The sequence below is a fragment of the Anser brachyrhynchus genome (genome assembly GCF_964034855.1).
Source record: "Anser brachyrhynchus genome assembly, chromosome: 23".
NCBI lineage: Eukaryota > Metazoa > Chordata > Aves > Anseriformes > Anatidae > Anser > Anser brachyrhynchus.
The window spans coordinates 4581873-4605763 of NC_137716.1; the positions used below are offsets into that span (position 1 = coordinate 4581873).

The window sequence follows — 23891 nt, forward strand, 5'->3', positions numbered from 1 at the left end:
CAAAGGGAAAACGTATCCAGAATGAGGTCTCAATGGATCTGCCTATGGGTTATTTCCTTTCTCTATAAGACGCCTTCACCATTTCCTCTGACCAAAGTCTTCCAAGTCAGTGGGTTTTAAGGGTACTAGGAAAAACAATGGTTCCCGTTACTTAAAGATAAATAATTTTTTTTAAAGGGCAGCTGGTGAAACCTACAACCCCAGTTGCTAAAATCAGCATCATCTGTTATTTCCCATACCGTCGCAAAATGTTCCATTTTATCTGAGCTAAAAACAGCTTTTCTCTGCTGGAAACATGCAAATATCATTCCTTCATAAAGAAGCCACCAGATGGGAACTTAATAACTGTAGACTCTAATTCTCATTGCCTGGAGTTGCAAAAAGCACCAAACTTTGAAAATTCTTGTTTATACCCTGCTTATTCAATGGTTTAAATATGTTTCCATGCACAGGCATCTGGCTCGCGGCCAAGCTGTGTTAATACTTGGGTTATTTCTCTATTCAGGGCACAAGCCGAAATGCCTGGTGCCCTTTTTGGCTCTCCTTGGCTCTTCCTGCAAAAGGGAGATTTACATGGCATAATTGCTCTGAAGGTGAGCTGGTGGGAGTACATCAGCTCTGCGAAAGCCGCCCTTTTTCTCTGTGCTTGTTATTTTACTCACCGTTCACTTTTTTTTTTAATATAAAGTCCGTTCCCCCCACATCAAAATGTCTGTGAAGTGAAGCAGACATTTTTTCTGCTCTTGCAGAAGTATGTGGGAGAGAAAATTTTATTGGAGTTTTATGGATGCCTAAATGGCTCTGCTGTAGGAGGGAAAGAAAAAGAGCACAGGAAGGAGATGGACAGCAGAACACAAAGCAAGAGTGATATCCCTCTGTGCTCGAAAACAGAAACATGGGAATACAGAACCCAGAAACAGCAAAAGAAATAAATTCTTCATGGAGCCATTTATAACCAGAACAAGTGTTTGCTGTGCAGGGAATAAAAGCAGGCAGGGCAGCTTTCACTTGTTAACCCTAGCAATCCTCCAGCTCTCTTACAGAGCGTTTTGGTGCAGGCTGGGCCTGCTTTTGTGTGCGAGCAGCTTTCAGCAGCTTCCTGCTGCTGGCCTTAAATTCCTCCCCAGTGCCTGCCCACCGAAGCCTCATCTTTGCCCCCATCCCTGCCCAGAGGATGCCATCTCCTCCATGCCTGTACATGCTTCGGTGCCGAACCCTGCAGAGGTGCACGATCAGCAAAAATAAGTTGTAGCTGTAACTTCTTCCAGGTGAAAGTAAGCAAGAGGTGGGATGTTTGAGATGCATCCTGCAGGAGGAATATCTGCGTTTAGCTGGAACTCCCATTTCTCCTTCTGCCTGCCTCTGCAGGATTTGATCACAGCCAGGAGGGCTAAACATGTTGCTCACATTCACCTCTGCTCCCCGCACCATTTACACCCCCAAAACAAACAAGCTCCGGCTGTCTCCCATTTAACTCACTGCATCAGTGTGACCCTAGTAGAGACACCAGCAGCGTCCAGTCCCCTGCTTTTGCATCTTGTGTTTTGTGTCTGTGATCAGACCAAGTTCTTGTAACGTACACAGTCAGTTGGACACATGCAGGCACCTCTTGGATTCACCACCACCCACGTTATCGCCTCTAAGTATGAATTAGCTGCCTGTGGTGGTGTTAAACAGGGATGCCAAACTTCTCAGGAGCACAGGGACAGAAAGTCTCTGGGTGAAATGGAGCCCTTGCTATAGCTGGAAGCAGCTGCACAGGATTAAATGGTTTCTGCAACTGCATGTACTGGTCTGAATGCTATCTGAAGGCTCAGAGTGCACAGCTTTCCTCCCACGAGCAACACTCCTGGCTGCAAAAACATTATTTTGTCATTGCTTTCCCACTCGGGAACCCTCAAATCTCTACAGATATTTTACCTACCTCTTGAAAGGTAAGCATGGAGGAAAGAACAGGTAAAATCCAAGTTCTCAATTCCAAAGCAGGAACGAAGACAAATCCAGCTACTAAAAGTAGACTTATCAGCCCTCAGACACTGAACTGGTAACTCAGGAGGCATGTGGGAAAACCAGAGCTTTCACTGGAAAATGTGCCTTGACCACCCACTCATCTCAGGCAGATAATGAGAATTTAAGACCCACTCTCTGGGGATTAATCCAGAAAGAGAGGCCTGAGACTTCACCTAGGTAGTAAACGATAATTAAAACCTGCTAAACCTACCATCAGCCTCAGCATCCTTAGGGTACACAGAAGAAAGGAGGGGGAAGCAGGTCGGGAGGGGAGCATTTCATACTCGCATCTAACCTCTTTTCCAGATGAGTTTTTCAATGATCAGATTCAATCTACTGTATAAACTTCCCAGGGAGAGAAACCCTCAGCGCATGAACCAAAAATGTAATGATCTGGGAAATGCATTCCTCTTTAGGGGGAAGAAAACCGTGGTTTCACCTTCATGCTCCCACTTTTATTGATCACAAACTATGCAGATTTCTGTGCTACAGAGGGCAGAGGCGCAGTGACAGAGCTGTAACGTGATGAGGTCCTTGTCAAACTCACCACTCCTCGGAGGGGCTGCCAAACTGCATCAGACCCAATGTCTGCCAGCTCATTCCTTCCTCAGATTAAGCATCATTCTGGACTCTACCAGGAAAAGACTGGCTTAAAGGCATGGTTTAATAAGCCTGCAGCAAAATTTGTCATCATTAGCTAACATGTTTTTACATATTTCTGCCATTTGTACAAGTGTCCACCCTTTTGGTGAGTCTTATTAAGTGCCTGGCCTCGATGGCTTCCTGTGGCAATGAGTTTCACAGTAATTACACAGTATGTTAAGAAGCACTTTTCTTTTTATCAGTTAATGCAGTTCTGGCTACATCTGTGCTCCCAACTTCTGTTAAAATGCCCAGTCCCTAATCAATGCTGCTGTGCCACCAAGGATCCCCTTGCGACCATGCCAGCTCCTGGAAGCCTCTGCTTCTGTTAGCAGAGCACTTCACCGGGGTTAACAGGGCTCAGTTATCAGTACAGAGGAAAATGTGACCGCTGTAGGTCCATTCATTGGAGGCTCCTGTCTGTGCAAGCCCTGGGGAAAGATATTTTCCACTGGGTAACTTCTCTAGCTGCAGTGACTAGACTCACAGGTCAGAGGCCTAGATTTCACAGGAGCAACGCAAGCAGCCGCTGTTCATCTTCCATGCTCTGGACCTCAGGTCTGTGCTACACTAAAACCTAGTATTTAAAATGCTACCATCTCAAACAGGAGGATTTAACACGTGTGTGAGAAACCATGTAACTTGGAGAGTAACAGAGAAGGAGGCCCAGGATAACTGCTGGGGCCCCAAAGCAAGTCACACAACCACGTTTGTCAGTTTTAAACACCACTCAGAAAGTGACTCCTTTGTAACTTTACAACTAGATCATAGCAGAGAAAACGCTTGCTACAATTGTGAATATAATGTGATTTAACACGTGAGGAGAAATTATCAGAATAGTGGAGATTACCAACAGAACCAGGCAGAACAGTCAGGGCAACAGGGAGAAACCTTCAGTCTCCACCCTGAACACTTGGAAATGCCCCGGGAACAGGCAGGTAGGGAAGTGAGGGGTTTTAAACATGATTCCAGAAAAGCCTTAATCTGATTCTGGGAATGTGATACATAATCCCTATTGCTCTTTGATTACCTGGTCCCAAAGTCTTGTGTTCAGGTGAGCCTAACCTCACACAGCACTCAACGCTCAACGTCAGAGCACAGAGGACTGCAGGCTGCAGCCCAGCCCAGGACTACATAAATACAACCAAGATTTAAGGAGAATCCATTCAGTCCTGAGAGGGCAACATGCTGAGAACCAGGGCTTCAGTGGCAAATCCCACTTAGCCTCAGTCCCCCCCCAGGATGGAGCTGACCCACTTCATAAATGATGCACTCTTCCTTCCGCATCCAAATGCCTCCGTATCATTTAGCACTCCCCGTGGGCTAATTTTCTCCCTCAGGGATGGTAGATGAGATCCCACAATTTCTCCCTCCCCCTGAGTTTTCAAAAAGGTCTTTCAACTGTAATAAACTCAGGTATTTATATATCAATCTGCCTTACCTGAGGCACATAATATTAGAGGCCTGGGTCATAGCAACATCATTACAGTGAGTTTTAAAGGGAGCAATGGGAATAGATAGATAAATAATTCTCTCTCTGCGGTGCCCTTTCTATTTGTATGCTGAAGCTTAGGAGCAGCTCCTTGCCTTGGACACACCTTCAGAAATACAGTATTTCTCACCAGAGCTGAAAACATCAAGGTAAGCAGCAACCCATCCTCTGGAGCTAAACAAACACTCTTTTCCCCTTTAAATTACAGACACTTGCACATCACCTTGGCTCCTGTCTTCTGTTGCTTCCTCCCACTTCTTAATCCCTTGAAGCTGTTGCACACCTGCAGTCACTCCTCTTCAAAGCATTTGTGCTGCATTTCACATTGCCAGGGACATTATAATGTGAGGAAAAAGAGGTCATGGCTTGGCTGCCTTGGGGAGCAGCAGCAGCAGCCCCTCTCCTTATTCTGCACTGCGGCACCTCAGTGTCAAGCAGTCGGTTCAGTCACAGACACTGAGGCAGATTCTTGTATTTAAGCACTTGCTTAATATTTTGCTGGGCTGAAGGCTTAAACTGGGCCAAAAAAAGGCCTCCCAACACTTGCAGAACTCCTTACTACAACATCTGATATCCACTCACCCGGTTCCTGAAGAAAACAGTACAAGTAGTACACATTTCTGACTGAAAGCACACCAAATCATATAAAAGGACCTCAGAAGGGTTGTAAGGTTTCTCACTTACTCGCTAGCAAGCAGGTCAGGCTACTCACTGCAATAACAGTATTTCATTGTTGTACTCACAAGCCAAACTAAAATCAGGTTCCTCTTGCACTAGTTAAGGTACAAACACGCTTCATAAAGGTTTACGATAGCTAGAGGATACAAATAGATATCCAAATGTCTCCAGTCATCCAGCACACACCACCAACTAGGTGGCCTGACACCCAGTCTGGGACTCTGGCCATGCTTTCCCATATGCAAAAGACCAGCTGTGTAGCGACCAGCTTTCACCCCAAAATTACTGCTCACCATAGGTTTTGTTCGGGTTTATAAAGGTATTTTAATACAGTGGCTTGCCTCTAAAGAAGAAAGTGCCTGGCGTTTGTTTAAGCGTCTTTATTAGACCTGAAACAAATACTGCATCATTTAACTTTGAGGCTTTTGTTGCTGGTATCAGTTGTGTTCTGCAAATCACAGACTCAAGACTGCATCTAACCCCTAATAAGCAAGCAAACTGCTATTCGTCCACCTCCCTGCTTTCCCCCAGCTGCTGTTATCTCTGTGTGAGACTGGGAATTGGAGGAAAGAATGACCCAGTGATTGTCTAAATCAGCCCAGCTCTAATTTACTGGAATATGGTTTGAGCAGCTAATGTAACACCTACTGTGAGCAAGATGGAGCTATCTCCAGGACTTCTGTAGGCTAGGAACATTCACTTAAATGGCATTGTCTGGCTGCACTCACTGGAGGGCCTGCCGTACCGCAGAGAGCAGTTAACCCTTGGAGTGGGAAATTAGGTCAAAAGAACCAAGCTTTCAACTGCAATTGGAAAAGTTAACTTTCCGCGGAAAATTGGGTGTCCTGTTTGCCTCTGTCACTTTCTTGACTCCTCATGTAGCAAATAGCTTGAGCAATTACAGTGTGCAGGTAAACAGACACCATCAAAGGTGTCCTCAGGATGCCCTCGCTCTGGCAGGAGCTTTCCCCAAGGCCCCCAGCTCTCGCTGATACAGTTACATGTCATGTTTCCCACGGCTGGATTAAGCAGCTGGTCTTTCCCTAGACAGAAAGGATTTTTTGGGGTTTAAAATACTGGACCGAGTCACACAGAAGCCAGTGCTTTCACTGGCCCTGGTACAGAATGGGGCTCCCCTGAAAATTGCCCTCGCCTCTGTCCTTCAGCTCCTCACGATGAGGAAAGAGGAATAATTCCTCTGCCTGTTGTCTGTGAACATTGCCAGGTAGACGTTGGTTCTTGTCCTGAGTACACAAAATGACCGGGACCTTATGACAGCAGCACCTGGGGGGACAGGGAGATGCTTATCATATAAACAGCTTCAGTTTCAACAGCAAGGTCATTCTGAGCCAGCAAGCCACTCACAGGGGATTCCACGTGAGACTGAAATTCTGTTTTAGCAGTTTTCCACAGAAAATGTTTTTATTTCAATCTGCTTTTCAAATGCAAGAATGTTTTTGAGAAGCAGTGCTTTCCAATCAGGTCGTATAGGATTTTACATAAAAGTACATCTGTCTCAAGCTAATGATCCCCTTTTTACAAATGGGGAAACTGAGGCACAGAAGAGGGGAGTGCTGGATCAGATGGAGACAATCACGCCAGCTGAGCACCCACCCTCACACATCAGTCAGCTAAGTCCTCTCTCTAAGACAGAGGGCCAACAGTTGAACCGCTAAGGAGGGGTTTATCCAAGTACCCTTCTCCCAGCAGCCCCCCCAACAGGCTCCCTTCAGCAGGAGTTTTGTCAACACACGACTTTGACATCTTCCCATTCAGCAAATTTCCACCAAGGCTGGCATCAGCTGCAGCTAACATTCACGTTCCTATTCACTGACAGGAGGCAAGAGGGTAACGCGAGGAATGTAACACTCTCAGCATGAACTTTCATAGCTGCTGAATCGCTGGAGTTTAATTGCTCACAGAGCCAGAGTTCCAGATTAAGCTGCGTGTAATCCCTTTACCTTGCAATGCACTGGGTTACGTGCAGGTAGCATGTAACCTTCAGCTTTAAAACCTGCCTTCCAGCAAGCACAAGCATGATTCCCATTAGCTTCTGCAGTTTAGGAGCACAAGCTCCTACTACCTGAAAAGCTGAATCAGTAGAGACAGCATCCTTGTGCTGCTCCACTTCCCGTGCTGGGAGATGCCTTTGGTCATGTCCTTCCCCCCCCCCCCCCCCCCCCCCCCCCCCCCCCTTTTTTTTTAAACTCAGACAGGCTTTGTGTACAGGAGGCCGCTTGCAGGACTGGACTCACCTCCCATGGAAAAGCAGCCTGGGTACAAATGGCTCCTCCGTTTTTCCACCCATCTATTTCCCCAGAGCAACGATGCCAGCTCACACTGTGCCACTGAAACTAGTGAAGGATCCCTTGGCCAACCTTCGATAAAGACCTCCCTGTACTCCTTTAGCAGTACAGTTAGGAACTATTCACCTGCTCAGGGACAAGGCATCTTACTTTGTTCTAGGGATGCCTTTTCCACAAAAAGACCCAACCCTTTCATAATGCTGGCCTGGAGGCCAACTGCAGGTTTTAAAAGCCACTTCCAAAGGTGTTACCAATGTTAATGAGTGTAGCAGTATCTCTGCAAACAAGGAGAAAGCAAGAAAAAAATTAAATGTAGGGGACACGTGAGGTCAGCTTTCAAAGAGACTAAATAAATTTGGAGGCAAAAGCCCATGTCTGGCAGAGGTGCCTTGGCACCTGGACTGCAGAGCCAGCCTGTGTCCCCCCTTACCCCCAGGCCTCCCACTGGCCATCTAGCAACTACGACAGCACAGGTAACAGCGACTGAACCCGTATCTGCTTCTGCAGAGCCAGCACACCACCCCAAGGCACAGCTAAAACCAAGTGTGTAGCTGCTGCAGGACTTACCCAGTGAGCCTTTCCAGACGTTCTCCTGCTCCCCTGGGCACCGTCGTGCCCCTCTCTTCCAGCACCCGAAGCAATCACCTTCACAGCCCATCAGGTGCTGTCCTCCCCAGGCACCTGCAGTGCACTAAGCTCAAGAAAGGTAACAGCTGTGAGGGGTTAAAACATACCCCCCCCCCGACACCTTGTCCTGTGCTAACTACACCTAATACCTAATTTTTAGTTACCACGTTACTTAAAAAAAAAAAGAAAAACAAAACAAAACACAAATGACACACAAAACTCCCCAATAGGTTTTATCCTAATTCTCCCAGGAAATAATGACTTTCTGTTATTAAATAATGTAAAGTGATTGAGGCGAGTCATAAAGCATTTGTATTAACACTAATGGATCCATGATTAATTTTTTCTTTATTTTATTATTATAAAACTTGTCTGAATCCCCCTCCCCCCTCCTCTGTCCTCCCCATCACATTTTGTTCTCAGGGGAGGTAATCAAGACTTCACTTGAATTTCTCATTACTTGAAAGGTTCCGCATCACAATATGATAATGGGACAGTTTCATAATTACAATTAAAAAAAATCAGAGCAAGAGAAAACTAGAGAGGTTTTCAGTTGCCTTTGTCTTTCAGTCACCCAGAAATTAGAGAACTGCTTTAAAACATTTTAAAAGGGCCATTTCAACTTATTTTTTTTTCATAACATTAAAAATCAACAACTGCACACGAGCTTCATTTCAGAAAGCCCATCTTGCATCCTTAGTTCCTCAGACTACCTGCTCCCTGTTTTTTCTTTCCACTTTTAATATATTCTAGACAACATTAACTTCTTTGCTCCTCCAGCAAGATGCGAAACTAGATTGGTAATTCTTGTATCTTACCACTGATTTACTTAGAGGCAAGTTACCTATCTTGTGCCTCAGTTTCTCACTTGCAGTGGAAAATACTATAGCAGTTATGGCTGTTTTGCTATTTTTACCTGGAGGCTTATGAAGCAGATTTAAAACCCTCCCTGTAGGAGCAGGACGCAGGTGGCAGTGATGAGCAGAATTAGCCCTGTTCTCTGCTAACAGGCTTTACGATCCCACAGGATATAAGGCTGGGTTAGACCTGACAAATATTAATGATTACTCTTATTATTCCTCCTAGAACTGGTCTAAGACATTGTCAGCTAAAGATATGTCAAAGTCACAAGACATTATGCATTGTGGGAGACTCTGAAAAAGCTGGAATTTCTATCTGAGAATAAGAATCACTTGCTGGAGGAAGAAAAGAAAAAAAGCAAGGCACGATAGGTAAGAGCGCAAAAAAAAAAAAAGTTTGCTGTGAGTACTGCTCTCTCAGGCCCCAAGTCCCCACACAGCATGAGCCAGTCATCTTGATTCCCAGGCCCCATTCTCAGACTGATTTATGGCTCCCTTGTGTGATCAGAGGTACCTCGGAGTAACCACCCCGTGCCTCAGTTTACCTACTGCTCCTTCCACAAAACACTTCCCTGACCTGAGGGCAACGCTGCACCGCGAGATGTAGCGGCACACAAAACGTTCAGAAGAGCTGCGGGGAAGAGGCTACCCCAAAGAACACCCCGCTGCTGGACCTTTGCTCTGGTTCTGCCCCAAACCAAGGCCTAGCAGCTCCTCCCCAACCCTGTCTCTGCTGGAAGGAGCCTGCCCCTGGCCTGAGGCTGCCTGGGAAGCCAGCCCTCATGGGGAGGCCCAGCCACCCCACCTCTGACTGACAGAGGAGTGAAGCAGGGTGCAAGAAGATGGAAAGGCCCTCTGCCCACTTTTAGTTGTCAGAGCCAAAGAGCTCTAAGTTCTCATGCCATACTTACCCCAGACTGCTCCTGCCCTCCACCCAGGGAGCAGCCATTTTCCCCTCAGAGGGGCTGTTTGTGTTGAGGAAGCTGTGCTGTTGCCCCATTTCATCCCTAACATGCTGTATGGGTCCAGCTGCTTTGGTTTTGTGCTCAGTGTTGGGCGTGGGCCTCTCATCTGCCTGCCTGACCCCGCTTCCAGCTGCGGCCCGGCCACTGGGGCTGCAACCCTTAGAGGCCAGCCCAGCTCCCTGAGCATCTGCACTGCTCCTGGGGCCCTGGCCTCTGGCAGTGCCTGCTAAGATGCTGCTGTTAAGCAAATAATGCCAAAATGCAAATAGCAGCAGCAGCAAATTCTTGATTAAATATGAACAAGTGCAGAGAATTGCTTATGTCACTCACCCCACTCCTCTCTGTCCTCCATCTGTCTGCTTCCCTTCTCTTTCACCGGCTCTTCCCCCAGCCATCTGTTTAGCGATCTCACTCCTCTTCTCTCTCTGTCCCTGCACCCATTTCCCTCCACAGCTGTCTCATTTTGAGTGGGTCCCCGTTTTCTCCTCCCCTCCCTGCTTTCAGGTTTGGCTGAGCCAGGATCAGCCCCTTTGGCAAGTTGTATTGTGGCGGTTCAGCCTCCCTGGCGTTCGTTTGGGCCGTCAGTGTGGGCGTTAGGTCAGTGCAGGGAAGCCGAAGGCAGGGAGCTGCTGGTGGGGAGGGAAACACAAGGGGGCTTAAACCAGCTTAAAGATTAAAACAGTTAACAATTGGCCACACATGTCAGTAGTTAAAATATTCAGTGGTCATAATGGGGAAGAGCAAACCCACCCCCTTGTGAGCCTGATGGCCATCCTGCAGCATCATTTACACCAGTGCAGTATTTGCGCAAACTGCATTAGTGGCCTCAGCTCAACGTGCAGGGTTTTATTTGCTTTTCTCCAGAGTAAATAATAGCAAGGGGTGAGGGCACCAGATCAACGGGCATTAAAATCTACAGAACGGAGATAAACCTCGTTGCTCCAACACATCACCCACGTCTTCCCGGGGGGTGGGAAGGAAGCCTGCTGCCTGGCTGGGTTACCAGCAGCACTCCTGCTGCAGGGGATTCGTGTGCTACCATGGAAGCCAGCAACACTGGCTGCTGTTGGAGACAGAGATTGGGTTTGATCCAGCCTGGCAAATCCAGCGTTCCTATAAAAGAGCTGAATAAGGGCCCTGTGTCTGACAAGAAGGAAATAAAACTATTGGATTGTTGGCTTTGATAAATCCTTTCCCTGACACATTCCTCAGACTTTGTCTCAGCAAAAGATAATGGTATAGAGAGAGACCGTGTCCTTTTTCCTGTGATTTAAATACAGCAAAACAACAATATGATATCAACAGAAAGCGTTTAAAAGAATAACTTGACTGTGCACCTTCTTTCTTGAGTCTCCAGGGAGGAATCAGTTTAGATTGATGCACGATGAAGGAACAAACCTGTTGCCTGAGTGGGGCGGCTCTTGGTGCAATAGGCAGAGCTGTTATCAGACCTGTTAAACAAATAAAACTGTGGAGTGCAGACATATTGTCTGAAGCACACGCGCAGCTTTCCAGTCAGCCGAGATCTTCTTAAGGAATCCTTGATAAAGGAACAAGCCTGTTCAAGTTAATGGATATATTCAGGTAATGCTTGGAAAGGAGGTGTGAAGTGAATGGGGGATCTTTGCTGTGGCTGCTGATGCACATTCCTCCCCTGCACAAACACATCCTCATTCATGGTATCGCTGCCTTCTCTGCAGGAAGGGAAGAAGAGATTACTGCACACGCAGGGCAGAAGGGAGTGATGGATGAGCCAAGCCAGCAGGAATAGCCCCAGCCCTGCTCAGTGGCAGCCCCACAAGGGCATTTGGGTTGCCGGGGGGTGGTGGACCACAGCTGGGCTGTTGGACAAGGACTGCTGTTCTGAAAGAGCTCACAGAGCAAAGAGAGAGAGCGATGGGTCATGGCTCAGGGCTGCTTTGCCCACCTCCAGTGACCAATTGCTTAGAGAATGGAAAGGAAGAGTGATAAAGGATTTCTCCTCAGCTTATGTCCCCCAGGTCAGCAGCTCTCAGAAGCCTCTCGAGTCAGAGGTTACCCAGACCGTCCCACTGAACAACTCCAACATAAGCCCAAGCGGCAGTATCCATAAAGCAGGGCCCTGACCCTGAGACCTTCCGTCTGATAACAAGGATCACATGCCAAAGTCACCTTTCAAAGCAGCTTCACACCTCCTTCATATCAAGAGCATTTTTGGACTTAGTCCTTATTTGCCTCAGCTGCAATGAGAAGAGAGCTGGGCTCCCCTCAACTGGGTTTCTAGCAACATCAGAATAGTAATTTCACTGCAACGTTTCTCCTAAGGAAAAACAAAACAAAACAAAACGCCACCACCAACAAAACAATTTGTTTGTCTGTCTGTGACAGGGAGAATTTTTCATGTTACTAGCAGCCCTGGAGTTCAAACATTCACCTATTGGAAAGATGTCCAGCTTTGAAGGATGTTTAATCTTATTTGAAAAGAGATAATTAGGAAAACACACACAAACACATGTGCCACACGCTCACAATCTCATTAGAGACTGCTCTGTCTGTCAGCCGAGGAAAAGGTTTTATTGTTATGGTGGGGATGGATGTGTTTTCGTGCTTGGTTAAGGGGTGTATGAGCACCCAGCTGTGTGTGCGTTCATGTGCATATGTGGGTGCATATTTATATGTCTGAAGGGGAGAGGTTTTTAACTTGTTGAAACCTGTGAAACTCCTCATCCTGGTTCCATTTTTGGAAGCAGATTTTGATGAGATCTCTCCCATCACTGCGCACAGAACATCTAATCATGTTGTACAAAGACAGCCACAACTGACAATGCATCTCCTTCTTCCAGGAGAAAGGAAGAGGGGGACAAAATGAATAATTCAAATGATAATTAGCGGTGTAATTATTCCTGTTTTTAAAGTAACCTACAGGACAGAATATCAACGTATGAGTCACTGGCGAAGTATAAACAGAAACAATTTGGGAGGTGCTGTCCTGATGCTTTAGGAAAGGACTTGTCGGAGACTTTCTCTTCTAATCTCACAGTGGCACCAGGAGCCCCTCCGCCCTGCAGGGTCAAAACAGCATCAGTCAGCCAGAGCTCAGCTCAGGGAAAAGGGAGCTTCAAAAGCAGTGACAGGCGGTGAGGGCATGCGGCGAGGACAGGCTGATAGAGCTGCAGAGCTGAGGCTCTTCAAGACAGTGGTCTGGACTTAAGTCAGGCCAGGGAACAATTTCTTGCTACGTGTCTCCACGACCTGGTGTAGCAGATCCCAGCTGCAAGCTTGGCTTCGGTGTGCACCAGTCCTGCAAATAACGATGCTCAGAGCTGAGATCTGCATGCACCAGGAGTTGAGACCTGCAGGTGCTGAGCCCTGGGGAAGAAAAAGGGGGTTATCCCTGCATTTTAGGCCGAGTTGGTAGGAAACAAAGTAAAAACTCATTCTCAAGATTTCTGCACTGTGCTTTGGAAGAGCCAAACACATTGTACAGGACAGAGTTGTAATCGTCCGGACCATGCCCTGATCCTTTCTGATAGGGATGCAAGCACTAAGTCTGGACTTCAGCTGTGCCTCATTTCTTCTCTTAACCAACAGCCTTCCAAGCTACAATTACTTTTTTTTTTTTTTTTTTTTTTTTTTTTTTTTTTTTTAAACCTGGAGCATCTTTCTTTAACAGGAAACATGAAACCTCTGTGCTTGGAGCAGCTCCCGTCCAAGGAGACGCTGGGGCAGCAGCAGCAGCCTGTAAAAGCAAACAGCGGGATGCCTCTTGGCACTGTAACACAAGAAGAAGAGAAGAAAGATGTCTTTAATTTGCCTGGTAATGATCAATATAGAATCAAATCTGACCTTGAATTTTAATGGCTCAGTACTAATAGAAAGCCACTTGCAGATGGATGGAAGAGGATAAGAATAGCCTAGAGGAGGGAGGGCAGGGTGGTCCTCAGCACAGCAGGCTCAGCACCTTGTGTGGCCATCCTGTGCCACCACGGATGTGCGTTTCTGGGTCTGGCAGAGGAAAAATCGCTCTAGGGTGGCAGTGGCTGGGGACAGGCCATGGGGACAACCCATTGTGGATGCAGGAGGCAGCATGACCCAAGGCTCCCTGGGCTCCCCCAGTGCTATTTCAGAACAGCACTGCCTTAGAAGCAAAGAGATTAAAGAGAGAAAAACTGAGTCGAGGAGCAGGAAAGCCCTTGGACCAAGGTGACGTGGCAGCACCCAAAGCAGGAGCAGGTCCCTCGGCCCCCATGGCGTCCTCCTCACGACACTGTGGCCTCCCCATTGCTCCCTCCCTTTGGCATGGATCAGATGCTGTAAAACAGACAAGATGACTCAACTCCTGATCCACGGCACTGACAGCATTTACAATTGGCAGAGGCTCCTTAAAAAGAGAAAAAAAAAATATGCATATATACATTCATATATATATGTATAAATAAATTCAGATTAGATTGACCAGTTGAAATTATATAGCAGCTGTTAACATTGGCATCTTTATTTGCTGCATCAATTGTATTTGGTTTAATCTTGTTCCCACAACGCTGAAAACGTTTGACTCATCTTCTGGTGTGCTTTTTTTTGTTGTTGATATAGAATCATTTTGACAGTTATCCTGTTGGCTGTTAATAAATATCTGCACTTTCTATAATCAATCATAAAACAAATCCAATCACCTTTTCGCTTTTTATTTGACCTTAATCCTAACAAATCTCCCACTGTTTTATTGAATTTACTCATGAGCCAGCAGAAGAAGAAAGAAAAAGAGAGGGTGTCCATTGCTGCCTGTCCATCTGTCTGTGGCAAATAGTCTAGAGGAGCTGAGACGGGAACCAGGAAAATATTCATCTATTGTCTGCCAGTATCTGTTGAGTCACCCTGGCCAGATCCCTTTGCTTTTTGTTTCTTGCTTCCCCTCCTATAGGGTAGAGTAAAGCTGTAGGAAGCTGAGCGCCACATTTTTCTCTCCCCTCAGCCAAACATTCGCAGGATCAGCTGCCTTCTGTGGACCACAGAGGCAAAAGGAGGTATCTTGCTTCTCCAGGAGCTATGGGAAGTTCTCCTCCTCCTTAGTGCTCTTTTAATGTTCACCAGCCTGCTGGATTCCCCCATCCTTTGCCCCCCGCATCCAGGGGGAGCAGCGTGGTACAGCTGGGGGGTGGGGGATCTGGATCCCGGAGCACAGCAGAACCAAAGTGGAGGGAGCCGGAGGGCAAATGTTGCCTCAGCCTCGTGGTCCCACCACCCGGCCGTTTTTGCTTGTGCTTCCTTCCCTCTCTCCCCTTACAGATTTCTGCCTGAAAAAAAACAATCCACCAAGCATTTCGAAACCGAGCGAAATGAGGCTTGCCTCTCGCCACGAACCCATATCACATGGTGGGGAGGAAGGACACAACAGCACTCTGCCAGTCTTAAATCAGCCCTGGGTCTGCCCTTGCTCAGCACTCCCCAGGAGACACAAGGATGCTTTACGAGCAGTTCTGGTACAGCTTCTACTTTGGAAGTGTTTCCCTTCCTCCATCCCCAGGAGGACAGCGTTCAAAGTTTATACACAAAAAAAAAATAAAAAAATAAAAAGAATCCTGCAGTTAAAGAAGAGAGGAAAAATAAAAAAAAAGGATAAAAGCGGAAGAAGCAACTTTGTCCTTTGGTGCCAGCAGCACCAGGCTCCTGCGGTTGGAACCCCAACGAGAACCAAAGTATCTTCATCATTATCTAGCTGCAAATGGCAGCTGCTTTGCCAGCCGCTGCTCGGGTGGGACGGTCTCTTTTACGAGAGCAGGAAGGGAACAGTGGGGCAGGGAATTAAAATATGGGCTACAAATTGGAAACGGCAGGGGGTGGAGGGGGATTCAGCTTAGCCGGCGGACGCCCAGTGTGCTCCCTATTTATGCTATGCCAATGACTTTGCTCTCAAGCAGCTTGCAGGAGACAGAGAAAGAGAGAGAGGGAAAAAATAATATATATATATATATATATCTTGCAGCTTGCTTTGGCCCAGGAAATTCCTGCAGAAGCCAGCGGCAGGAGAGGCTGCAGTGCCAGAGGTCAGTGATGCAGCAGCCCGCCTGGAGCCGTGGATTACCTGCTCTTGCCCAGGTCGCTCTGTCGAGAATAATCTGGTGGGTGGTGAGTTGGCTGGGGAGGAAAGGATGTGGAAAGGGCAATTTTCTTACTGCACTGCAAGCCCTGCATGAGGTCAAGCCCAGGCTGAAGGCAGGATTGGACCTAACCCCAAAGCTCACCCCCAGCCTTATCTCACACTCAGGGGAACCTGAACTTAAACGTTGGCTCCTGCGTGACCTTGACACATCTCAGCCTCAGTTTCCCTGCCTTTAAAAATGGAATCAGAGCCCTGCAGTGAGCACCACCAGGATGAACATGCGGAGAGGTGTTCAGAGCTCTGCAGTGGGGCCAGGCAGCCCTGCCTGGAGCTGCAGCCCCTCTGCCTCCGGGTGCCCCCTTCCAGCAGGACTCCTGTGTCTCTTTGGCCCCACATCACCCCAAAGCCAACCAACACGGCTGGCTTGGCACACGCTGCTAGCTGAGAAGCACGCGAAGGAGAAGGGAAATGGTGCCTGAGAGGTGCCTCCCTGGTACAGGGAGGCCTGAGAGCAACCAGAAATAGAAACGCAGGGCCATGAATTAAACACGCTGCAATCTCTCATCTGTCTCCAGCAGGGAGTTCAGCTCAGGGCAGATCACTCCTCCACTTGCTTGGATGCAGGGGTGCTTCCCTGGGAAGGCAGAGCAGGGATCAGCAAGCGCCCACCCCACTGGTTTAAACAGAAGTGGTTCCTAAGGGTGTCCCTGTCCCATGCCACCTTCCTGGCACTGCTGGGCTCCTCGGGACAGTGCTGATGGTCCCGAGCACTTCCCAGCTCCTGGGTGTCCCGCAGCATCCCCTGAAGGGCCAGAGCCACTGGTTTCCTCTGCTTGTCCCAATAAAATGGGAGGCCACCATGGCTGACTGTGCAGAAGTGCTTCGTGGGGGGACAGGAGGACACGAGGTGCTCGTGGCTCAGCTGGGCACAGTCCCCAAGGCTTCAGCAGAGGGAGGATGTCTTGGGGAGCACCCTGCCTGGCCACGCTGACACACAATGACGTGACAGGCAGCTCTTTGCTGAGACTCTCGGAGATGGAAACAGCTGGGACTTCGATCTACGGGTTTCTCAGATGGCAGGGGATAGCTTTGCCCTGTTATTTATGGTGCTCCCAGCCTTGGAGGGGAGCACAGTATTGTCCTTCGCATCTTAAAATGACATTGGTTGTGATGATTGCTCCTGCAGACACAAATCTCTGCTGGCCTCTGTGCCTGGGCACGAGCCACGGGCAGGGGCTGACCCCACCGGTGGATTCCCTGATCCCCGCACTGCCTGGAGGCCCATCAGCATCAAGCTGTGCTCCTGCCAGCTGCTTGGGTGGCCACCCAGCTCCTGTCCTCCCACCGGGCTCTCGCCGCTCTCAGCAATTGTCTCCATCCTCTTCGGTGGCACCGAAGAAGGACCAAGCCTCTCCCAGAGGCAAGCAGAGGTCAGGGGAACATCGCTCGGGCAGCAGATGATTAGGTTTGCTGACAGCTGTCTCAAGTGGACGTGATGGATGGTGCCTCATTCTGCCTGAGCACCAGAGCCTATCGCCTGGCCCTGAAGTCCACCAGACAGCAGAGCTCGGGAAGGATTAGCCCTGTGCCTGCCTGCAGCCCCGGGGCTTGAGACAACTCCAGGAGTGACAGGGAAAATGAAGGAAGTAATTTTGAGCCTAACAAAGAGAAATCCACAAAGCCCTGGCTCAGCCTGAGAGCTGCTTGCTTGAGAAGGGGGTTGATTTTCTTCTGGCTTTGCAGAGGCTCCAAGCAAGTTTTCCTAACTCAAAAAAGAAAAAAAAAAATACAGGGATTCAGCAGCAGGCTGACTTCTTCCTCCCGTCTCTAGGATCACTTAATTAAGTGACCTCACACGAAATGCACAGCATTTTCAGTTCCCAGATAAAAACACATTTGCTGCATGGCTCGCACATGCCAGATGGCACTTGGGGATGCAGTCAGTCGCGTAGATGGGGTGCAAATGCAGCTTGTACATAGACCAGCTGCAAGGAGCTTGTATGTAGCTATTGGTCTGGTCAGCCCTGCAAACACTAGAGCACTTTCCTTGGTCCCTGCTCCTTTTCTCCCTGCAGACAGCCTGCGTCCCCTCTACATGCACCTAGGCCACTGCTGCTGCAGACAGCTGCTCCATCCATCACGTGCAAGCCCCTGAAAAATGGGAGCATGAACACTGATCTCACATACACAGGGATGTTTTCAAGCGGCCACAGGATCACTGGTCTGGAAATTGCAGCTGGGATACTCATGTACATCCTGGGGAGAGAACACTGCTTGGATACCCAAGGATAGGAACCCCAAGGATAGCAGTGCCACATCCTGCTCTCCATAGGGATATCAGGGGAAAAGGACTCTACAAACACCCCGCCCAGACAAAACAGAGCTTTGGGGACCCCAAAATTCTCTGCTTCTTTCTCTCTGCCTGTTCCTCTCCCTCACTTGAAAGGCCTCGCCTGCCCCTGCAGAAGCCCTGTCTGCTCTGTCTCCCTCCTTTTCATCAGGTTAATTGGACGCCGCCTTACCAGGGGAAAGCTCACCCTGGCTGTCAGCCCTGAGCCTCGCTTAGCAGCCTCCAAAAGCTGCTGGGGACGCCTTGATGCTGGGAAGGGTTTTTAACCTGTCACAGAGGCAGCTGGGGAAAGGAGCAGGGCTCGGCTGCCTCTAATTGCTCTTTGCGCAGAGGTGCCTTGTTTATTCGATTAATTTGGAGCCATCAAATGCCAGAGCTCAACAAGCAGCTGCTGAGTGGGGGGATTTTTCCTCTCCAGCAGGGTGGGGTATGCAGATCCCTGCTTCCCTTCAGACAGCCTCTGTCTCTTGGTCTTTATAAGCATGAATGCTCGTTGTGCCCGCAGTGGGAACCGTATTGAAATGTCTGTAATGTTTTTTCCCCTAAGTCTGAGCAAGGTGGAAAATGCTAGTCCAGACCCAAGAGTGAAATCCTCGAGGCTGTGCTATTTGGCCAAAGGAAATGCTTATTTCCATTGATAAATGAACAGATATTTAGAAACTAACAGATATTCCCTCTTCCCCAAAGCTGCAAATCCCAGACCCATATCGTCCTCCTCGTTAGCGAGCAAAATCCCCCCTCCGCTCCCCATCTCTGAATGTCATGTGCTGGCCCCAGGAAACATGCAGCAACCAAAACAGCCAGGAAGGGGGAGAAGCACTCCTCGCTCCAAGACATAAAACCCTAAATCACAGCAGAATATATTTCCTCTGCCTCGATTTCACAGCTCTCTGTATGATAATATGGCTGGTCGCACTCCCCGCATGCATCGTGCTGGGAGCCCCTTTCTGCAAGGTCCAGGATTTGGCTTTTTAGAGGGAAATAAAATAAAATAATTTTAAAAAGCCTTGTTTCAGCTTGCCTGGTCGCAATCAAATTTTCCCTGAGCATGGGCAGCAGCCTTGCAAGCCATTTCTGTTTGATAGCTCAGGTTTTATTCACGTAGATAATGAATTTGGCAGGAGGTTAATAAGTGTCAACTGAAAGATAATTTAAGAGTTGTAAAGATAAATTTGTTGTGCGCTCTTTTTCCATGTGTGTGGCTAATATCTCAGTGCCCATACACGTGCGCACACACACAGCGTGCACAGGCTGGTTTCTAAGTCCATAATCTAGATGGTTTTGCATTATTCCTTGAGGTATTGTAAATACCTAAAAGTCGCAGTGAAAATCCTGCTGCATGTAAAATCCCATCTGCCCATTTTTCTCCTTTCCTGGGCAAAGTGATTAGATTAACACGAGGGGGGGGGGAAGAGGATAAAAAGGAAAAGAAAAGCAAGCTTCAGAAATGTGTTTTTTTCCTCCCTAGCACAATGCTCACGCTGAGAATTTCCTTGCTGGTTAGACAGGGACGTGGCCTTTATGCAGAGTTTTGAGGTGGAAAGGGGGACTTCGGAAAGGTTTGCCTGACAGCTGCTTTTTCTTCTCCTTCTCTTTTTCTTTTCCCTGAACCTTTATTTATTTTTTTTCTTTAAATTGGCCCGATACCCTGAGCGCTGCCCCACTGAAGCCAAATGACTGCACGTTTCCAATGCAGATGGTGCTTGGCTGGAGCTGGGTGGAACCAGGGCTCGGGACATTTTTGTCCAGGGACAACCGGGGTCAAGCTCCTCTGTGGAGACGTGGCCCAGGATCCCTCCTACGGGGCAGGATGAAGGTCGGGAAGGTCCCTTCTAACCCAGCTCAGGCTATTTGGAAGCAATTTTCCCCACTAACAGATGCTTTCCTGCCTTTCTGAAAGCTTTGTTAGAGCCCGAGACCCCATGTTTTAAACATCAGGATCGATACAAGACCTGGCAAAAGGCATAACGCTCCATGCACCTCAGACAGACACAAAGCACCCGGCACGAAACAAGCCATCGGTGCTCAGGGGAACACCACCTGCCCCAGCCCCTGCCGTCCCTGCTGGCGTTTTGTCTGCGCCCCACGGACGAGCACCAAAACACGACTGGCACTAGGCACTGCCTTCCCCCTCTGCTCCCACCCATCCACCCCCTTCCTAATCCCTTTCAAGCAGAACGGGTTTAGGATTCGGTGGTGGATGCTGTGCAGTGGGGGCGAGAGAGAGGACAGCAGGGCTTTGTCACGAGTGCCAATACAACCCGGTTCCGTAAAACAACCCCCAGTGAAGTTAAAGATTATTTACATTTTAGATATGGGTAACAACCATAATCTATTTGATTAGGCGAGGCTTGAATTAAGTACCGAATTTATCTCTTTACATTGTCAAACTTAATAGTAGTTTAAAGATAAACCTCATTGAAACTCTGCCTTCCCTGCTGGGCTAATTAACACCCATTTAGGCTCTTAAACCTTTGATGGGTGTTTCTGTTCCAAGGCTTTGGTAATAGGGAAAGCTGCTGTAATAAATCAGAGAGAAATCTCGGCCGAGGAGCATGAACCAAAGGCTCTCTGACCAGGTGTGATGGGTTTCCAATGCGGTAAGGGAGATAAAAGCACATTCTTGATTAAATACTGCCACCAGGTTGAACTCTTGAGTTTTCAGGGGCTGGTACTGTTACTGCTGCTAATGTGAGCTGAGTGTTTGAAACGGGCCAGACTGATGAAAAACTCATCCAGCGTGTGCTGAACTCAACGGGTGGTTGCCCGTGTATTTGGAGGGCTTGGATCTGGGCAAATGGATGCAGTCCATGGATGATCATGAGGAGAAGAGGATCTCTTCAATGGGGAGATGTTCTGGTAAAGCAGTGCCTAAATTAAGGGGATGTGGGAATTTAAAATGCTGGTGCAAGCAAATCCCAAGTGAGCCGTGACTGCTGGGGCCATGTCAGGCACTGCAATGGGATCGAACCCAGTTGTCCCCTACCAGAATTAGGACAGGTGGATCCAAGCAGCGGTTACAGCCCTTAATTTCTCCCACACTTTTTGATTTTATTTGTGGTCTGCATTCAGCTTTGGGAAGAAATGCTTGGTCTCTCTTTGGAGGGGCTTGGTCTGGAGACATCTGAGACAGGAAAGAAACCTGCTCCCAGCTCCTGGAGCCGGAGCCGAGGGAGAGGGCAGGGAGTCAAGTGAGCCCCCAGACCACGGCAAAGCTTTTTAACTCCTGCTGCAAGCCAGAGCTTTTCTAAGGAGCAAGAGCAGGGCAAGGAGAGATGGTGCCACATTTAATTAGCTCTCAGCAAAACCAGATTATTCCTAACATTAAACTAATCTTCAAAAAGGGAACCCTTTAAATGAAAAGAGAAAGTGCAAGGCTAGGAGACCATTAATTGATTCCTTATTCATTAACCTTTGCAAACCACTCAAAAGATCTGAAAAACGACTTTCTTTGGAGTAAGGGCTTATGTAGGGGCTTGTAGGAGCCTCTCATAACCCACCCGACACAGGGCAAGGGAAGGGATGGCCCCAAGCTGCTCCTTGCTTTGCTGATCAGAGAACAATTCCTCCCACCGAGTGTCCCTGCTGCAAACACCACTTGTCTTGAGCACCCTCATCTGAAGCCACCCTGGAACCATGATAGCTTCTCTGATATTTAATCTGTAAACCTTGGACTTCTCATGCCTGTTGCTGGGCCTGGCAGCTCAAGTCTTACGATAACTTGGTTTTCCTTTTTTCAGTCCGGAGCTTCTGAAGCCAAGGGATTTGCATAAAGAAAGTCCTTGCTAGATGAGATTGTGACAACCAGGTTGCAAAGGGCTTTGGGGTTTAAAAAATATAACAATGACCCAAAGCCAAACGAGGCTGAAGATGGTATGTTAAAAAAACAGATTTAAATCTCTGGTTTAGTCACTATCGTGATGGGAAGGGAGGTGAGCTGCCCAGGGAGCCTCAGCACCGCGGGCTGGGAGCACCTTTTGCGGTCGCCCAGAGTTAGGAGGACAAGGGAGCACTTGGCACGTGTGGCTGTCCTGCTCCATTGCTTTGCCACGGCTTGTCCTGGGGGAGGTCGGCATGCCCGCCGTGCCCACCTTCCCTGGGAGGGTGGACAAACAGCGGCAGTTTCCATAGCCGCTGGGGACAAGAAGAAAGAGCTAGCCTGCTCGGCCAGCAGCTGCCAAATCGCCTTTTGTTCGTGTCTAGCAGTGCCTGGATTTTCCCTGATCTGAAATGACACTTTTCTCTCTTTCTGGGGTCTTGTATTCTGGGTATTTGATTCTTGTGCCAGGGCTTGGATAGAAACCAATGGCTAAAAGCTTCCTCCCATACACTCTGGAATTAACAACCCTGTTTCCCTGACCTCATTAGCATGGAGGGACAAAAACCAGAAGCGTTTTCTCTCTTCACACGGTTTAGGCAGGGGGGATCCAAACCCTTCACAGGAATGCCTGACCCAGCCTCTTTCCAAGGGCGTGGGCAGAACCTGGAGATATGGCACCTGCCAAACTGGGATGCAGTTTGGGTGTTCCTATCTGGGGTAACTGCAGGCAAACCAGGCAAGCCCTAAAGCCGGTGCTCTGGGGACACAGCAGCCCAACCAAAGGCTGCATCAACTGACTTGCTCCTGCTTGCAGGAGGCGCTGCAGGTTCACCCAAATCCTGTATCCTCTGCCCACGGGACTCACACTACTTGCTCATCATATCTGTATTGCACCGACCACTCAGCACTGGGAAGAATTACAGCTTTCGCACATGTTCTGCAAAAAAAAAAAAATAAATTACCGTTCCCAAGTATCAAGAAAAGCCACAAGTCCCAGTCTTAGACCAGCCGCCGCAGACCTCCTGCGTGTCAGCACAAGGGCCAGTTCCCTGTCGCTGCTCAGCATCCTCCCACTGCTCCTGGGCTCCGTCCTCGCTCCCCTGATTCCCTCCTGCTTCGCTCAGCATTTGAAGCCGGGTGCTCTTTAAAGCAGTCTCTAATGAAACTCCATTGATCTCAATTATCCAGAGACAACTCTCAGTTATCCTGAGGCCGATTAAGCAGGTTGCAGATTAATCATAGCCTGCTAAGTGCCCCCTTCATCCCCATCACTGGTTCCTTACATCTTGATTTTGTTCTTTGAAAGAAAACACGCAAGGTAGCATGTGCTCCTGTTACCCGCAATGGTGCCTTTCAACTGGTATTTTACTTGCTATCTATTATTTCTGTCGCTGAGAGCTGTGCACCCAGAAAAACAGTAAAAAAAATATTGCTTCCAAAGAGATTTTCTCCAAATTCATCAAATTTTGTTCTGCTGAACCGTAACCCCCTCATCGAAGAGCCCTGGGGAATGTTTCACCCATGTTTCAATGTTCAAATCCCACTCATCCCAAACTTGCTGTGGTGGTTTCATGCTGATGGGCAGCTAAACTCCACCACAGCCCCCCTGCAGTCCCTCTTACCAAACCTTGGCCACGTAAGCCCAGTACACTTGCATGCACGGAGGCCGGTTTGTGGTGCCCAGGAAACCTCAGTCCTTGATGGAGGAACTGAGACACTGGGATGCTCCTGTAGGGAGAAGCTTGGAAAGGCTGGGAGCTATCTGGGCACCTGAAAAGCACAAAGTGCAAGGATTTCCCCTCCACGTCAGGCAGTCCCCAGCTCTGGCGTGGCTTGGAGTGACCCCAGGGTTTGCGTGGGTTGCCCAGGCTAGGACACAGCCCTGTCCCCCTGTCCCCTCCGCGGCACACACGTGTCCCATCAGCACCAGGCAGGGCTGCTCAGGGGTGAGCATGGGCATGGCCACAGAAGGGGACGACTCTCCCCTCGTCCTCTGAATTATTTTGGTGTTCTCCGAGCACTGACATCTTTGCAGGATGCTTCTACCCTGGGGAAAGAAGTA

The 23891-nt window shown here is 48.5% G+C and overlaps 5 long non-coding RNA genes across 6 annotated transcripts in view; 1 reads left to right on the forward strand and 4 right to left on the reverse strand.

Annotated features, from left to right (window-relative positions):
• LOC308182078 overlaps positions 1–9900 on the reverse strand; it is an 89452-nt gene extending 79552 nt beyond the window's left edge. Inside the window, exons 1-3 of the long non-coding RNA XR_013941656.1 lie at positions 9527–9900; positions 8672–8802; positions 7696–7819 (exon numbers count right to left, since the gene is read on the reverse strand). This is a non-coding gene — a long non-coding RNA (uncharacterized lncRNA). The remainder of the gene's footprint in view (positions 1–7695; positions 7820–8671; positions 8803–9526) is intronic.
• On the reverse strand, positions 4837–7666 carry LOC308182084. The gene is made up of 2 exons (XR_013941666.1): positions 7078–7666; positions 4837–6106 (listed from the first exon to the last, which is right to left on the reverse strand). It is a non-coding gene; the product is annotated as an uncharacterized lncRNA (long non-coding RNA).
• LOC308182081 lies at positions 8829–16047 on the forward strand. Of its 2 annotated transcripts, XR_013941663.1 has the most exons (4): positions 8829–8987; positions 10938–11164; positions 11281–13376; positions 14846–16047. It is a non-coding gene; the product is annotated as an uncharacterized lncRNA (long non-coding RNA). The 2 variants fall into 2 exon arrangements; XR_013941662.1 differs by having other exon boundaries at positions 10938–13376.
• LOC308182082 lies at positions 12519–14830 on the reverse strand. Its single transcript, XR_013941664.1, has 3 exons — positions 13778–14830; positions 13211–13331; positions 12519–12621 (listed from the first exon to the last, which is right to left on the reverse strand). It is a non-coding gene; the product is annotated as an uncharacterized lncRNA (long non-coding RNA).
• A 394-nt stretch (positions 16048–16441) lies between the features above and the next one.
• Positions 16442–18847, reverse strand: LOC308182083. The gene is made up of 2 exons (XR_013941665.1): positions 18182–18847; positions 16442–17421 (listed from the first exon to the last, which is right to left on the reverse strand). It is a non-coding gene; the product is annotated as an uncharacterized lncRNA (long non-coding RNA).
• Between the last annotated feature and the right edge of the window lie 5044 nt (positions 18848–23891).